Source organism: Ranitomeya imitator, chromosome 1 (genome assembly GCF_032444005.1).
Source record: "Ranitomeya imitator isolate aRanImi1 chromosome 1, aRanImi1.pri, whole genome shotgun sequence".
NCBI classification, from domain to species: Eukaryota; Metazoa; Chordata; class Amphibia; order Anura; family Dendrobatidae; genus Ranitomeya; species Ranitomeya imitator.
In genome coordinates this window covers 1,073,928,139-1,073,944,588 of record NC_091282.1, presented here as the reverse complement: position 1 = coordinate 1,073,944,588, position 16,450 = coordinate 1,073,928,139, and the positions used below count along the sequence as shown (strand labels likewise).

General features: G+C 47.4%; 1 protein-coding gene across 1 annotated transcript in view; it reads left to right on the top strand.

Annotated features, from left to right (window-relative positions):
- Nucleotides 1–11,617: 11,617 nt before the first annotated feature.
- The window catches only part of MFAP3L (microfibril associated protein 3 like), an 84,922-nt gene continuing 80,089 nt past the window's right edge, over nt 11,618–16,450 (top strand). The window contains exon 1 of the mRNA XM_069744221.1: nt 11,618–11,722. The gene's annotated coding sequence lies outside the window, so the exon portion shown is untranslated. The remainder of the gene's footprint in view (nt 11,723–16,450) is intronic.

The following is a 16,450-nucleotide window of genomic DNA, read 5'->3' as shown; positions in this document are numbered from 1 at the left end:
GACTTGGCTCAGTACTGCCCCCAATCCAAACATAGAAGCGTCTGTGTGAACAAGGAAACGTTTAGTTGGATCGGGTGCGGCCAATACAGGGGTATTGGTGAGGGCGTCCTTTAGTTGGCGGAAGGCTTCCTCACACTCTGGGGTCCAGGTTACCTGGCGGTGTTGGTTTTTACGGGTAAGATCAGTGAGGGGCTTGGCTACGCTGCTGTAATTGGGAACGAATTTCCTGTAATACCCCGCTGTCCCTAGAAACGCCATGACCTGGGTTTTAGTGTGTGGGGTGGGCCATTTGGCTATGGCCTCAATCTTGGCTGGTTCTGGTCGCTGTTTCTCACTTCCCACCCAATGTAGATGGCGATGTCGTCCAGGTAGGCACAAGCATAGTCCTGGAGACCATCCAGAAGTCGGTCAGCCAGCCTCTGGAAGGTCACCGGGCATTCTTCATCCCGAATGGCATAACTCGAAACTGGAATAAGCCGAACGGGGTGACAAATGCCGACTTGGGAATAGCGTCAGGAGGACTAAGGGGAATCTGCCAGTAGCCTTTGCATAGATCGATGGTGGTCAAATACTTTGCCCCCGCCAGCCGGTCTAACAACTCATCCACACGCGGCATGGGATATGCATCTGTCACTGTTTTCTCATTGAGCTTACGATAGTCTACACAAAACCGTGTAGTCCCATCCTTCTTGGGCACTAACACTACGGGGGATGCCCAGGGACTATCTGACTCTTCAATGACCCCTAAACGCAACATCTCTTGTAACTCTTGTCGCATCCCCTCTCGTACAGACTCAGGGACGCGGAAGGGTTTTGTCGCAGGGGGGTCTGATCCTGGGTCTCAACCTTATGTTGTGCCAGGCGCGTGTACCCTGGTCTCCCCGAAAACATCCTCTGTCACTGCCTCAACAACTCCTCCGCCTCCTGTCTCTCCCAGGGGTCTAGGTCTTCACCCAAGTGTACCTGGTCCCATGTTTTAGACTGAGTCCTTTCCCCTAAGACATCAGGCAAGGGAAGTTCAGCTAAATCCTCTGCTTCAGGTGCACAGATGGCCACTACCTCTTCAGGGCGCTCCCGGTAGGGCTTCAGCATATTCACGTGGAACATGCGGATAACCCTGGAGTCGTCACAATCGGCGACATTATAGGTTGTGTCGGCTATTTTCCCCACTACCTGGTAGGGCCCCTGCCATGCAGCTTGGAACTTGTTCTGCCTCGTGGGCTCTAACACCAGGACCTTCTGTCCTATTTCCAAGGTGCGCTCTCTGGCCCACCCATCGTACCATACGCGCTGGCGCCACTGAGTCACCTGCATGTTATCATGTACAGCCTGGGACAGCTCCTGTAGGCGGTCCCGGAATTCTAGCACATAGGGTACAATAGGTACTCCTTCTATGAGGCCCTCCCCTTCCCAGTGTTCTAGCACTAAGTCTAGGGGTCCCCTTACCCGTCTACCAGCTCGAACAGGGAGAACCCCGTGGATTCTTGGGGCACCTCCTGATAGGCAAACAGGAGGTGTGGCAAGAATTTCTCCCAGTCCCTGGTAAAAGTCCCAATGAGTTGTTTTAACATTCCGTTAAAGTGTTCACACAACCCATTGGTTTGCGGGTGGTACGGGGCGCTTCTAATGGACTTTACGCCGCACAGCTTCCACAGTTGGTTGGTCACCTCTGCTGTAAACTCGGTACCCTGGTTTGTTCAGTCCCAGAGGCAATCTAGTTTGTAGATTATAAATACAGTATGCCTCCCTTGTGAGGAGGCGTCTCTTAATGTCTCCTCCACGGACAGGCCGCTTCACCTGCTCAATCCCCTGAATAGAAATAACGGAAATATTACTGCTGTGACAAGTTACAAAATGTCTTGCGACCATAGATATATTTCTATTGCTGGTATTTGAATAAGTGATGTCTCTAAGATGTTCCAATATTCTGGTTTTCAGCTTTCTTGTGGTGCATCCCACATACGCAACTCCACAGTCCATGCAATTCATTTTGTATGCCACATTCTCAGAATGACAGTTTATAAATTCATTGATCTTAAATTCTTTTGTATAATCAGAATTATAGAATGTTTTGCTGACCAGACTATGGGCACAGGTTGTGCAAGCAGTGGTACCACACTTTAGAACCCTCTGCATTCTAGCCATGTTTGGGACTTCGGTTTAGATAGTAATAAGCTAGGTGAAATTATGTTATGTTGCAGGATGGCTACTCCTAGCATGCAAGACTGTGTTGCCACTTATGGGTTTAGTGTGCGTTTTACTATATATTGTTTCTCCCCCAATTCCACTTAATTCCAAGTCCAAAAAGGAAATTTGATATTGATCATGTCTGTGGGTAAATTTAATTCTGCAGTTATTATCATTAATGTATTCCATAAATTTCGGTATGGCAGATACATCACCGCCCCAAATAATGAGTACGTCATCGATGTATCTGCCATACCAAACGAGATCTGCCAAATGAGGGTTATCAACTGAATAAATACATTTCTTCTCCCAGAAGGACATGGTTAAATTAGCCAAAGATGGTATCTCACTCCCATAGGCACTCCTGCCTTTTGCGCAAAAATAGCATTGTCAAATGAAAAATACTATGTTTCAAAAGAAAAAACGTAACCTGCAAAGCAAAATTGACCAAATCTTGTGTCTTGGAGGCAACAAGATGGAATTCTAATGCCCTCATGGCTAAATCATGGGGAATACATGTATAGAGGGGAAATAACATCGCAACATAACCATGAAAATCCACTATGCCATATTTTTTTAGAGAAAATTCTTAAAACTTCTCTTGAGTCTTTAATATAGCCTGGTGATCTAATAACAATGGGTTGTAAGAGCGAATCCACCCATTAACACAGATGTTCAGTCATGGAACCCATACCAGATACTATGGGTCTCATGGTTAATGGTCCATCTTTGTGTACTTTCGGTAATCCATATAGTATAGGTAATGCAGGAGAAGGTACAAAGAGATAATCAGCTTGTTTTCTGTGAGTACTCCCAGGTTTAAACTTTCACCAATTATTCTGCCTATTTGCTCATTATACTCTTTGGTTGGATTTTTCTTTAATTTCTCATACGTTTTATTATCTGTCAACATTTCCTGCATTTTATCTTTAGAATCATTTTCATTCATGACAACTATCATGCCTCCTTTATCACTTTTTTTTAAAACAACGTTTCTCATTTCTTTTAGTTCGCAGAGAGCCTTTCTTTGTCTGGCTGTCAAATTGCTATGATTTCTTTCTAGAGGTTTCTGGCTTAATTCATCTTTTAATTTTTTTAGGTCTTTTTCTATTACTTCCTGAAACCTATCCATACTCTCCATCCTAGTTTGTATTGGGTAAAAGTAGGGGTTTCTTGATTTCAATGTTCTAGATTGATTTGCTTTATTTTCACTTTCCTCTTGTTCCGAAGACAAATCATGTAAGCACACGAGTGCAACTTGTTCCCTAAAATCCAGATCTTCATATTCATTGACAACTGTATTTGTCTCTTCTATATGGATTTCAGTTTCATCTTTCAGAAAATGTTTTTATACAGTCAATTTCCGGATGAATTTATTAATATCCAATATCGTCATGAATAAATTAAAGTTAGTATCTGGAACAATATCTGGATCTGGATTAAAGTTAGTATCTGGAGTAATATGCAAATTGCCTCTTCTGAGAGAAAGAGGACTTAAACTCTATAGCGCCACCTGTTGAAAGTAGCGATCCTACAAGTCACAATCAACCCTTTAACGAGTCGTGCAATATGACTTAGGATAAAAGCCAAATCAATATCTCAATTCGCAGACACGGTGTTTCGGGCTGTTGGCCCTCGTCAGTGCAAAGCATGAGAACTGATTTGGCTAGGTGAGAGGCTCTGGACTGTGGTCTAAGGGGTATTGTTTCTCCTTATGGAGAGTGACATACCATCTCTGGCTTGTCAAGGTAAGGAGGCTTATTCGCCGTGCAATGCTCCTCTGGGAAATATAATATGCAAATTGCCTCTTCTCTCCATAAGGAGAAACGATACCCCTTAGACCACAGTCCAGAGCCTCTCGCTTAGCCAAATCAGTTCTCATGCTTTGCACTGACGAGGGCCAACAGCCCGGAACACCGTGTCTGCGAATTGAGATATTGATTTGGCTTTTATCCTAAGTCATATTGCAGGACTCGTTAAAGGGTTGATTGTGACTTGTAGGATCGCTACTTCCAACAGGTGGTGCTATAGAGTTTAAGTCCTCTTTCTCTCAGAAGAGGCAATTTGCATATTATATTTCCCAGAGGAGCATTGCACGGCGAATAAGCCTCCTTACCTTGACAAGCCAGAGATGGTATGTCACTCTCCATAAGGAGAAACGATACCCCTTAGACCACTATCTGGAGTAATGTGACCTACAAACCTGGATCAGTTGCACCAGATTTGTCAGGAGGAATATGCCCAAATTCCGACCAACTATTGTCAGAAGCTTGTGGAAGGATATCCCAAATGTTTGATCCAAGTCGGTCAGTTTAAGGGCAATGGTACCAAATACTAATGAAATGTATGTAAACTTTTGACTTTACAGTAATAAAAATGCATTGGCAAAATGCCGACACACCAGGAAAGCAGGAAAGCCGGGCAAAAGCCCAGAATTGGCAAATCTAAAGGAGGTGCCTTTTCTAGAGAGGATGCAGGCTGCTATTTTTAGTGCGGGGAGGGCCAAATATCCATGCCATGGCCCTTCCCAGCCTGAGAATACCAGCCCCCAACCGTCTTCTTTAACATGGCTGGTTATCAAAATGAGGGGGACTATAAAAAAAAATAAAAAAAAAACAGCATGGGGACCCCCCTATTTTTGAAAAGCAGCCAAGATAAAGCAGACAGCTGAGGGCTGCAGTATGCAGCTGTCTGTTTTACCTGCACTTGATATCAAAAATAGGGGTTACCCCATGTCTTTTTTTTTTTTTAACTAACATGCTGCTCTGGCCAATCACAGCCATGCCAAAACTTGGCATAGCTGTGATAGGGCCGGAAGTGCCTCCCCGAAAAAAGCTTGTTGATTCGCTGCGCTGCCAAACCCAAACAGTAAGGCTGGTTTCACATTTGCGTCTGTGCATGCAGCGTTTGATCCGCATGCGTCATGCATACATATATTTAGCATGGTGTACGCAGGGACATGCGTTCGCTTGCGGATGCGCACGCATGCATCGTTTCGTGGTCTGCGGCAGGGTACGGCAAACGCAGCATGTTGCATTTTTTGAGGCATCAAATATTGCGCAATCGTCTGCATTCAGATGACTGCAAATGAGTGTGTCAAAAAAACGCATTACTGTCTATGGGAACACATTGGCACGAAAGGACATACGTACGATTGCGTTCGATACGTATGCGTACTTCACACTAATCATGTCCAGGAAACGATGTTACCACCTGAGAAATCACTGATGTATAAAAGGGGGTCTGGAGACAGGTCGTCCATTACTCTCAAGACTCTGAAAGCGAATGTTACTGCTTTGCTGATCTGAAGACTGCTTTGCTGATCTGAAGACTCTGGATTTCACTCAGGATGTGAGTATAGAAGCTATAAAAATGTCTGTTTCTCTCACTGCAGTCTGTACTCACTTCTGTCTCTCTTGCAGCATTCCTCATCAAAGATGTCCTCCAGTGAAAAGAATACCTCCCAGAGCAGACAGGAGACCGATGAAGTGAGTACATTTGCTACTGATTGGTAAGTACTGACTGTCAATATGACACATGTGGTAAAATCATGTATTTTCCTTACAGAAAAGTTCCAGTCTGGCAGAGCAGGAGCAGACTCAGGCCCAAGTTCAGGTGGAAAGACGGCGAGTAAGTATTCTTGACTGTTTTTGTTTTGTTTTATCTTTACAACTATATTAATGTATTTCTTTGATTTCTAAGTTCCACATCGTGAAGCTGCCTTTGAGAACGACCTCCTAATAACATTGGTGCAGGAGCGAGTTACATTGTGGGACACCCGGGATCAGTGGCACTCGGACACTGTGGTCATTCAGCGGCTGTGGGATGAAGTGGCCAGACAGCTGTTGGATGATTGGGACCCTGCCACACCACAAGTCAGAATGGATTTTTGTAAGCATTGCAACGTGGTCTGACGCGGCAGTGAACCTGTGGTGCAGTTTTACAATTTAATTTTTTTCGCCTTCGCAATGAAGAGAGTCAAAGTCCAGTGGCGTTCGATGAAGGATCGCTTCAATAAGAACATGAGAGAGGAGAGTCGGGTTCAAAGTAATGCTGCTCAAAAGATTTCCAAATACAAGTACCATCGTAGTCTCTCCTTCCTGAGGCCTGCGGTTGGTCATCGAACGTACGTATTTTTGTGTTGTATTCAGTGGCGTAGGATAGGGGGTGCGGGCCGCCCCGGGCGGCACAATGCGTGGGGCGGGCATCTAGCCCTGCTGGCACAAGCATCTTTTCAGTCAGTGCAGGGCCAGGCAGTGCAGGCACATCGGGGTTAAGAACGCAGCCAGCGTGACATTGTTTTGTGGGCGGAGAGTTCTCCTGCTCTGCTCTCCCGCCCGCCCCTCGCTGGCTGCTGAACTTATCAGGACAGATGCAGATTCTGGAGGAGCTCCTTGGCAAGGCTTGCCGCCCTGAGTGAGTGCGATGTATCTTTGTATTCTGACAGTCTGGGTGACCTGGGGCGGCCACAGCTGATATACTGTATATTACATACTTCAGCAGCCGCCCAGACCCCCAGCACCTGTCCTGTATATATACTGTATCTATACAGCCTGCATGACAGTATATATAATATATATACAGGACAGGTGCTGGGGGCCTGAGCGGCTGCTGAAATATATACACTGCACAGTACCATCACTCCCCTGTATATATACAAAGCACAGTACCACTGCCCTGTATATATACACTGCACAGGACCACTGCCCTGTATATATACACTGCACAGTACCACTGCCCTGTATATATACACTGCACAGTACCACTGCCCTGTATATATACACTGCACAGTACCACTGCCCTGTATATAAACACTGCACAGTACCACTGCCCTGTATATATACACTGCACAGTACCACTGCCCTGTATATATACACTGCACTGTACCACTGCCCTGTATATATACACTGCACAGTACCACTGCCCTGTATATATACACTGCACAGCACCACTGCCCTGTATATATACACTGCACAGTACCACTGCCCTGTATATATACACTGCACAGTACCTCTCCCCTGTATATACACACTGCACAGTACCACTGCTCTGTATATATACACTGCACACTACCATCACTCCCCTGTATCTATACACTGCACAGTACGTCTCCTCCTATCCTGTATATATACACTGCACAGTACCTCTCCTATCCTCTATATATACACTGTAGAATTTGCAATAGCTGTCACTCATGTTAGAAGTGAAATCTGGCATTGTACTATACCTAGATTTCTCTGCTGTATCTGGGCATCATGAATCGTGGCATGTGTTAAAGGGGGGACCCACTGAGACTCTTTTGCCCGGGGCCATCAAAAACCTGGAACCAGCCCTGAGGGTGGGTCACCGGGCCGCGGCCGGCGCTGCAGCTGTTTAACGCTATTGACGTGTGGGCCCGCGCCCGCACGTCACTAGTTAACAGCCGCCAGCCAATCTGAGGCTGGCAGCTGATGTCAGTCCCAGTGTGCATGTCGCCGGCGTCTTACATCATTGTCAGTCGCCGGCGAGTGCACGCTTCAGCTGCGTGGAGAGAGCAGGAGCGCGGTCAGGTAAGCAGAACTTGTTTTTTTTTTTTGCAGTCCCGATCATGTGATGGTAACATTCACCGGCAAAACAATTAAAGTTCTACATCTGAGGTCTTATTCCTGCTGGGGGGGGGGGGGGGCGCCAAGCTCGGGAACAGCCCCGGGCGGCAAAAGCTCTAGCTACGCCTCTGGTTGTATTCCATGGTATAATATCTTAATTTTTCTTTTCCACAGGATCCGTTGGCGCTTTAAAAAAATTTATTTTTTCGTAGTAATGTTTTTAATTTCTTTTTGAAATAGAACCTGGATCATCCTCTGTTGGAGCAGCCCCTCATCAAGCAGCCACCGAATAGTCCCAGTCATCCACCAGCGATGCAGCAAGTGGGCAGGCTTCACAGGCTGGAGAATAAGCAGCTGGTCCTTCAGGTTTTCCCCTGTCCCAGTCCTCTGCCACTGTTTTTTATGGCTCTTCTAGACAGCGGAAGAAGGTCTGGAACAGGCCATTCATGCGTGAGTTTGTTCACATAGGCTCGGTCTTCCAGAATGGCCTAAAGGCCGTTGGAGACAGACTGGAAAGTGGGTTCGCGCATGTGAACTCACTTTTCCAGGAAGTCAACCTACGCCTTGACCGCCTGGAAGCTGACCTTCAGAGACCAGCACATTTTTTAATGCTATAGAGCGGGGCATGTCAGAAAACCTTACGCCTGATCTCTAGATGAATGTGATGCAGGCCTGCCATGCTGCTTACAGCCAGGCTATGCAGCAGACTTGGTACTTCCAGCAGCCACACATGGCATTTCCGGCTGTACCGCCACTAACCAGGTTCACCACCATGCCGAGTCCTGCTGCACACCTGCCTCAAGCCACCACCATGCCGAGTCATGCTGCATACCAGTCTACCTCCACCACCATGCCGAGTCTTGCTGCACGCCTGTCTACCTCCACCACCATGCTGAGTCCTGCTGCACACCAGCCAACCTCCACCACCATGCTGAGTCCTCCTGCGCACCTGTCTAGGTCCACCACCATGCACAGTCCTGCTGCACGCCTGTCTACCTCCACCACCATGCCGAGTCCTGCTGCACGCCTGTCTTCCTCCACCACCGTGCCAATTCCTGCTGCACAGCAGTCCACCTCCACCACCATGCTGAGTCCTGCTGCGCACCTGTCTAGCTCCACCACCATGCAGAGTCCTGCTGCACGCCTGTCTACTCTACCACCATGCCAATTCCTGCTGCACACCAGTCTACATCCACCAAGTTGAGTCCTGCTGCCCACCAGCCTCAAGCCTCCACTCCCACCCTCCCAAAGAAAAAAAGCAAACAGAAGGCCAGTACCAGATCAGCACAGCAAACCAAGAAGACTAGGACCAGCAAAGGTACCCCCCAAACTCCGTGTGCCGTCCGTGTGCCGACTGGGTACCACACACACCGTGCAGGAGACAGCACTAGAGTTAAGCGCTGTCCCCTGCTTTGGGTGCTGAAGCCAGAATTCATTCCTTCTTCCCAGCAGTGTTCCCTCCCTATGGGAGGTGGAGCTGCATATTCATCACTGTAATGTGCGGCACCACGTGACCGCTCATACAGGACGAGCTGCAACGCTGAGAGGAAGCATCGAGGGAGCTGGGTAAGTATGTTAATGCCAGCGGGCGGGCGCACAGGGAGGGGGAGGCGGGAGTGACCGGGAACTTTATTTTAAACACACACAAAAAAAACACCCTGATTTTTCATTCCTTCTCTCCAGTGAACGCTGCTGGGAAGAAGGAATGAATTCTGGATTCAGCACCACATGCAGGGGACAGCGCTTAACTCTTGCGCTGTCTCCTGCACAGTGCGTGTGGTACCCAGTCGGCACACGGACAGTATCCGTGTGCGGTAAATGTTTACACTGACCCATTGACTTTAATGGGTCTGTGTGATAAGTGCGCTCCCACAAACACTGACATGTCTCCGTGTTTTTCAAACGGACACACGGTCCGTGAAAACATGCTGACGTGCAGAGACACATTGATTTTAATGTGTCTACGTGAGTCAGTGTCTCTGGTACGTGAGGAAACTGTCACCTCATGTACCGGAGCCACTGACGTGTGAAACCGGCCTTAAACTGAGTGAACATCCTCCAGGGCCAGTGATTCCATAATAATACAGGGGTTGTAGTCGAAAAACGTCTGAGGGTTTGCACGCAGCTCTGTGTACAATGAGTGGTAGGCTCCACGGCTCTCTCAGACTTCAACGATGGGGTGTTGCCAGTAGCGACAACGTCTTCTCCGTCTTTCTCTTTTTCTTTCTTCATAACAAGCAACAGCAAAGGCAAAAAATAAGTTCACATCCAAATCCAGAATATGATATAAGCGCTCCAAGCGAAGATCCATCTTGCAGCAGGATACAGCAGCAAAAAATGAGGATTTCTTCTGTACAAGGGTCTACATAGAGAATTTCCACGAGGCACGCCCTTTGGACGTGGCGTGTGTCAAGGAAACAAGGAAATTCTCTTGGAAAAGCATTGTCGAACGCATGCGCATAAATAATGCAAACACATGTCAGAACGCATGCAGACGCAGCTTTTTTGGCGTCATGCGCAAGATGATGCGGATAAAAAACGCTGCGTTTGCGGATGATACGCTGCGGACTCAAACGCTAATGTGACCCTAGCCTAGCATGGACTTCCACGAGAAGTCCGTGTTTGGAGTCCATGCGCGGACACTAGGTGTCTGGTACGGACCCCAAACTTTACTGTTCGGGTTCGAACATCACTAATTATTGGTGTCAAAAGTGGAAAATGTTCTGAAATGATTCTTATGATTTTTTTTGAATGTCAAAAACTTGACATTGTAATAGGGGTGTTTAGACTTTTTTTTATATCCCCCTTTATGTACTGATCATTGTACCAATAAAAGCGTCAACTCACCCTGCAAAAAAACAAGCCCTCGTACTGATCAAAGACTGAAAAAGTCCCCAAAAATAGTGACACTAACCCAAAAATTATTATTTTTTTTTTTTAAAAAGCGCTGAATTATTTTATACACTAAAATATATTTGAAAACATACAAATTTGTTATCGCCGTAATCGTACAGAGGTGAAGAGTCGCATCATCAGCTCATATTTACAACATGACGAAAGCTGATAGAAACGGCAGAAGTCTGGGGATTCTTTCACCACTCGGAGCTGTTTTCCGTTTCCCCGTACATTGTGTGGTAAAATGATTGATGTCATTCCTGACGACAAGTCGTCCTGCAAGACAACGCGTCCTCATTCGGCTACATGGCCAAGGAAGAAAGTTATGGCTCTTCGAAGAAGGCGAAGAAAAAATGCACAAACTAAAAGTCGTCTGGTGATGAAGGGGTTACAACGGCTCTGATAAATCCCATTCTTCTCAGTCCTCACAGGGGTCGTACAGGACAGACCCCAGGCCTGCTCACGGACAGACACACGGAGCACAATGCACTAGACTACAATGACTTGTCCCTCACATCGTGTCGCTGCCGTGCACCCCCGGACGTGTTACCACAGCGACAAACGCAGCACGAGAACTCACAAAGCGCCGGGATCAGTCATCAGCGCATGCGCCTTCACTCTCACTGCAGTGTATGCAATTACAGACGAGGTGGACGGCGGAAAATTATATTGGGGCGGGGTTAATAATCTAAAGCCCGCCCCCTAAAAATCTGGGCAGTGACAATATATTGCATAGAGTAGACGCATCACGCCGACTGGAAGGCTGGCTGAGAGTTCTCACTGGGCGTGGCTATCAAGAAACGGCATTGTGATAGGTGCATTTCCCTGTAGGCGTGAAAGAAGATGAGTGATGATTGGTCATGTCGTATAGGTGTGTTATATTGTAATAAAGGGCGTTTACACTGTAGAGTAAAGGCGTGGTATCAACGTAGTGGGCGTGGTTATAAGATGTTGTGGGCGGGTGGTAGTGTCAGCAGCTGTGGCGGAGGCGCAGTGTGTCCGGAGCGCAGTGTGCTGAGCCGGGACCTGTACTGAGAGGAGAGCACGGCACACAGGTGAGGAGGAGGAGGAGGTCTGCTGTGCGCCACCGTCCGGCGCTGTGCGGGGGCAGAGTAGTCAGCGCGGAGTTATCACGTCCCGTGTGTGATGCGGTCACGGTTCCTTCACTTCTAGCAGCAGTTCTAGTTCTCTGCCCCTTATCTCTAGCTATGACATCTATGGCTCTGTATCTGTGCGGTCCCTTTAATCGTGTCACCTCTAGGTGTTCTTCTCGGTCCTCCCTGTGATGACTCGTTATCTCCCCGTCTGTGTCAGGTTCTGGAGCACATGGATGCAGGCAGCGCTCGCTTTTCACTTGTGTGTGGATGCACACTGCCCCGTCCACCTACGCATGTACGCACACCCCCCCGTCCGCCTGCGCACGTACGCGCGCCACCCCGTCCACCTACACACATATGCACACCACCCCGTCCGTCTGCACACGTACGCACGCCACCCCGTCCGCCTGCGCACGTATGCACACCACCCCGTCCGTCTGCACACGTATGCACACTGCCCCGTCCACCTACGCACGTATGCACACCACCCCGTCCACCTACGCATGTATGCCTGCCACCCCGTCCGTCTGCACACGTACGCATGCCGCCCCGTCCGCCTGCGCACGTACGCACGCCGCCCCGTCCGCCTGCGCACGTATGCACGTCACCCCGTCCGCCTGCGCACGTATGCACGCCACCCCCGTCCACCTGCGCACGTACGCACGCCACCCCGTCGGGCTGCGCGAGTAGGAACGCCGCCCTGTCCGCCTACGCACACCACTCCGTCCACCTGCGCGAGTAGGAACGCCGCCCCGTCCGCCTACGCACACCACCCCGTCCGCCTGCATGAGTAGGAACGCTGCCCCGTCCGCCTACGCGCACCACCCCGTCCGCCTGCATGAGTAGGAACGCTGCCCTGTCCGCCTACATGCAACACCCCGTCCGCCTGCGCGAGTAGGAACGCTGCCCCGTCCACCTACGCACACCACCCGTCCGCCTTCACGAGTAGGAACGCCGCCCCGTCCGCGCGAGTAGGAACGCCGCCCCATCCGCCTACGCACACCACCCCGTCCATCCGCCTGCGTGAGTAGGAATGCCGCCGATCCGCCTGCGCCATTCTGGCACTGGGTTATTCCAACTCAAAGCCACTATGTGGTCTGCCTCTATTAGCAGTACGCCACTGTCTTAGGCTTCTTCACACATCATGATGTTTAAGGTACTGAAAAAATAAAGGTACTGGTGTTAGCCGTGTGCGTGTGTGTCATCCGTGTGCCGCGTACTGGAATAGAATGCAGAATAGAAATGACAGATGTTTAGATGTTACAGATGTGCACAGAGATAGATAAATAGATTAGATATATAATTAGTACTCTGCGTACGTAGTTTAATGTACATGTACTAATGAGGTTGTCCACTACTTTAGCATTGATGACCCATGACTGATCGGTCGGGGTCTAACACCCAGAATCCCTACTGATCAGCTGATCTCCATGTAGGCAGCCAGAAGTACTTGCTTGCGGAGCTGTCCGTCTTCTGATAGTGACCCAGGCTTGGTTCTACATATCCGCCACCTATTCAAATCAATAGGAGGCAGATGTGTAGTACCCTGCTGCGGCTACTATCAGAAGATGGCCAGCTCCTTTCCGGCCGATGCTGACACCGATAACAGCTGATCGGTAGGGGTGTGAGACCCCGAGCAATCAGACATTGGCCTATCCTAAAGGGGTCCTCACTACTTTTGATAACCAGTAAAGGTAAGCAGACAGCTGTGAGCTGATATTACACCAGCCGCCCCAGAAGTGGCACATCACATATGTGCCAATTCTGGCGCTTTGCCCAGCTCTTCCCGATAGCCCTGGTTCGTAGGCAATCGGACTAATGGTATTGGCATTGATGTCAGCTGTGATTTCTCAAAAATCACAGCTGGCATAAAGCCCAACATCAGACGGTGGCCTGAGCACTTCAACAGTGTCCTTTTAATCAATTTACTATTATCAATGACGAGGCCATTGCTCGCCTTCCCCAGGTCAAAATCAACAAGGACCTCAATGTTCTTCCCAGTTTCCAGTGTAAATAAAGGCAGTAAAACAAGTCTCCTGTGACAAAAATGCCAGGAAACGATGATATAGCTGCCGAGGTATACAAAGCAGCCGGCCCTGTCCTGATGCAAATGATGACTAAACTATTCAAGTTCATGTGGAAAAAGGAACAGATTCCACGCCAGCTGAAAGATGCCTGCATAATCCACATCTACAAGAAAAAAGGCAACCACCAATCTTGCGACAACCATCGACGACATCCCTTCTTTCCACTGCTGGGAATGTTCTGGCTCGCTTCTTGCTCAACCGCCTTAACCAAGTTCTACTACACAAAAGCCTGTGCGGCTGACGCGCTGGATGTGGGACGGCGGGTATGATCTTCGCGGCGCTTCAACTACAGGAAAAGTGCCACGAGCAGCTTAGCAACCTTTTCCTTACTTTTGTCCACTTGACCAAGGTTTTCGACACACAGTAAGCAGAGACAGCCTGTGGAAAATCATGGGAAAGTTTTCCTGCCCCAGCAAGCTCATCACAATTGCCCTGCAGCTCCATTATGGTATTATGGTGAAGGTCCTGAATGAGGCAGATGAATTGGAGGCCTTCCCAGTTACAAACATCATAAAACAAGGCTGTGTACTTGGCCGATCCTGATCTGCATGCTATTTTCTTCCATGTTGAGAGATGTTTTTAGCAAATGCAAACACGGAATCCATCTCAGGTACAGGGCTGACTGCAAGCTATTCAACCCCAGATGCAGATGCCTGAAGGCTGTTACAAAGGTACAGTACATGAGACTGTTATCCATGACTTCTTGTTTGCTGATGACTGCGCGCTCAACGCCAGTACAGAGCCGTAGATGCAGCGTGAAATGGACTGTTTTTCACAAGTTTGCGACAACTTCGTTCTCATTATTAATACTAGAAATACCGGTGTCATGTACCAACCTGCTCCAGGAAAAGCATACCAGCAGCCACGCATTACTGTGAAGGAGCAGAACCTAAAAGCAGTTGACAACTTCACTTACCTGGGCAACACACTCTCCTGTATAGTGACCATTGACTCTGAGGTCAACAACAGAATTGTTAAAGCCAGCACTGTCTTTGTTCCCATATGTTCTTTAGCAGGCTCCCAAAGTGTACTCAGCCTTACCACTAATATGAAGGTCTACTTCGTGGTGCTCCTCGCCACTCTTCTCTATGCCAGCAAGACCTGGACTATCCTGACTGATTATTTTTAGTTTGGGCAGAGCCTAATAACAATGGACCTTCCCAGCCTGATAATATCAGCACACAGCTGTCTACTTTACCTTTGCTGGTTATCACATTTTTTTCATATATTAGGTTAATACAAGTTCAGTAAGCTACAAACGCTTGGCACTAATTACATATATCACGGATATCTATCCATCACACCTAAACACCATTCATTTCTATTTTATTACGTTATGTGGTACAGGGATGTCACACTTTGTCATCCATGTGCACATGTGCGGGATGTATTGACATCCGTGCTGCCGGGGGAAGAAAAAGGACACATCTACGCGTGGGTCACATGGACACACTGTCTGTGTGAAAACACGGACATATGCACAGCCCCATAAATTATAATGGGTCTACATGTGTAAAGTGTGTCTGGTACATGTGAAAACTGTCACCACTCGTACCGGTAACACTGATGTGTGAAGGGGGCTTTAGCACCATTTTTACTCCGGGGCAAAAAAAAAGTGCTAGTGACCTTTTTATGTTTGCTTTTTATTTTTTATTAACTTTCCTTGGCTGTTACTTAACCAGGTGTTTGAGTCTAGTCCATCTTTTGCACATTTATACTCCGGTAAGTTAATTGAGAACAAAATTTATTTTATTTTTGCATAGTTGAGAATTAATGTTTGACTTTTTAAAGGCTCACACAACTCTAAAAAGGCATAAAATGATCACTGATTAGACATGAAAGGTATGTTCAGCAATCATTGCTGTTGTGTTTTTTTTTTTTTTTTTTTTACATGTACAGAGTTGTGTTCGGAGCTAAACTAACTAAAATGGCCACCCCTCCTCTATTATGTGTCTGTCTGTCATTCGCAGCTGTGCACCTGCCCCGTGGCAGCAAAATCATTAATTCAGTCTTTGTTCTGGGTAAACGTGTTCACGTTGACATAGAATAATATCTTATTCACATGTCTATTTTATTATTATTTTTGCATGCAAGAAAAAAAAACAGACCATTTTTGATCACTGCACTGAATCTGATTTTCGTCCATTTTTGGACCAGGTGTTTTTGTTTTTTTGCTTTTGTTTTTTACCATCAGAGTAGAATTACATTTTTTTTCTGGTATACAAAAAAAATCCAGCCTCATTAAACTTTATAAGAAAATAGCTCCGCTTTTGTTTTACAATTGGTATTTAAAAAAAAAAAAAAAGTGAACAGCCCCATAGATCATAATGGGTTCATGTTCTTTTACAAAATAAAAAAAAATAAAAAAAATGGATAGAACAAGTACGTGAAAACGGACATCTTAATGAGTGTAGGGTTTGCTTGCCGCACTCTTCAAAGGAAATAAGATCAGAGCATCTTCCCATAACAAGACACAAGGTCCAAAATCCAAGGAACCCACTTGGATACAGCATGCACAGGAAAATAGTAGACTGCGTCCGGCATGTGATGAAGTTCAAGACCTCTCCACTGTGCCATACACAGGATGCGGCGTTTCATG